Source organism: Camellia sinensis, chromosome 1 (genome assembly GCF_055761805.1).
Source record: "Camellia sinensis isolate YWXY chromosome 1, ASM5576180v1, whole genome shotgun sequence".
Taxonomy (NCBI): Eukaryota; Viridiplantae; Streptophyta; class Magnoliopsida; order Ericales; family Theaceae; genus Camellia; species Camellia sinensis.
Genome location: NC_138961.1, coordinates 218,629,790 through 218,631,974, shown reverse-complemented (window position 1 = coordinate 218,631,974; position 2,185 = coordinate 218,629,790).

Below are 2,185 nucleotides of genomic sequence, written 5' to 3'. Positions count from 1 at the left end.
CTTAGCCTCGTCCTCGGATTAGCTTGGAGTATGGAGGAATGGTAGGACGAGGTTGTTGGCATTTTTTAGGGGAGAGTCCTCAGGGACAGCCAACTCCTTCAGAGCAGCCATCAAACCAAAGGTGAAACCCTTGTTGCATGCCTGCTTCACTTGTTTCTTGTAATCTTCCTTGACGTCGGCTGCTCCCTCGGCACACGCCTTCTCATCCGCCGCTTTGATCTCGGCGTCCTTTGTGGCCAAGGCAGCAATGAGCTCAGCTTGGGCTTCAGCGGTCTTTGCTTCGGCCTCTTTCTTTTCGGCTTCGAGGACTTTGGCAATGGCTTCAGCCGCCCCAGCCCTCTCCTCGGCCTTATTCTGAGCTTTCTTGGCTTCCTTGGCTTGGTCTATCAGAGTCTTCATCTTGACCTCAGCCCTATTAATGGTCTTCTGCAAACTAGCAGCCTCCTTGGCCTTGTTGGCCAACTCTTTCTTAATGTTGAAGGCTTGCATTGCGAATGAGTGGGCGTGCTGGATCGCCTAGAAGAAATGGACATAACAAAAGTTAGTAAAGTTTTGTAAGTATGAAAAATAGAGAATTTAAAATACCAAGTGTTAAGGGTTTACTTGAACGGAATGCTGCAACATCAAAGCGAAGTTTTCATATTCGCTGACCTCGACATTGCGTTCGAGGTCTTTTGGGAGGAGCAAAGCCGTAGAGAGGGCAACACCGACTTCGATGTCAGTCGCACTGTCGCCGACTCTGACCGGCTTGTCCTCGATGGTGATTAGAGGGGTCCAAGGGGCATCGGATTTCATGGACCTCGAGGTTGTCATGGATTTAGACCTTGGCCTCTTTTACCGCGTTGACTCAAAGGGAGCAGCCTCGGCAGGCCTCTTTTCGGCAGCGGAGGCACTTTTTTCTGCCTCAATTATCTTGGAGATCGACAGGGTGTCCTCAAAGTCGATCTGAGTTACCGTTGCCTTAGGTTGGGCTTTCTTTAGCCTTTTTGGTTTCGACTTTGGCTGAGACTGGGATGGTGATAGTTATGCGGTGACAGTGGTGGGGATGTCGGCTAGAAAGTCGTCTGCTACAGCCTTCTTACGACCCATCTCAGCGGCGGCTACAGTTTGACGTCGACGTTTGTGTTGGGAATGTGGGATTAGTTGTGGTGCCGAGGTTGATGGCTGTTCTGCTGGATCAAATGTTGATCCTTGGTCAAGCCTTGACGATTTAGCTTGTGGAATTGTTGCCGAAGGAGGAGACTTGCTTTTTCTTGGGACGTCGAGAAGTACAGATTTGTAAGTCGGAATAAAATTCAGGAGCAGAGGAGCCTTGTGCCGATTGATTGGCAAGTTCAACAGCTTTTTGAAGTCCTTGCTGAGAAAGAAGGACCTGCGAAAATCCTTCGGTGGTTGAGGGAGAGCTGCAAGAAAAAACTGACGTTAGCACAGAAAGAACAAAGTGTTAAAGACTTGAGAGCAAGTAAGGCGACTCTTGGCTCTTACCGTTACCCTCTTTAAAATTGATCAACTTAAGGGATAAAAATGGAGGTCCTTATCAAGTGAGAATTCCTAGTTGCCCGAGATGATGAAATAATCGTCCCCGGCGCCCTTGTTGGAATCAAGGAGGTCGGCGATGAGTTTGTATTGCGTCAACCTCGGCTTAAGATAGTAGATGTAGCCTTTTTCTGACTTAAGGCCTGATGGGTCGTTGAACACACCAAAATTAAACACTAAACTACACCAAATTCTTTTAGAATAATGGCAAGTCCAGGTATCGATCCGCAGGGATAATTGTGAAATTAAACTAATTTAATTGTTAAATTCCTAAATTAATTTTGATAAAAAAAATTGATTATTCATAACCTAATTTAATAACAAATAAATTAAAGTAAGTAATTAAATTATCAACTATAAATAAAATTGAGTTTATTGATTTGGGGAAAAACCTAGGGTAAAGAACCCACCACTAGTCACGTAAAAAGGGTTTCCAATTGAAATCAATATGCTATGGTTTGAACGGATTAATGCTTCGCAACTACAAGCTCAAAACATTTAACAAGAAGATCATCACATTCAATGTACGAGCACGAACCATCTCAAGTAGTACGAATCGTTCACTCTAAACTAAGGTAGTGAAACGACTCGTCCCACATAGTATGGTTCGTCTCATACATTGAACGTGAAAGAAATATAAAACTCTTGT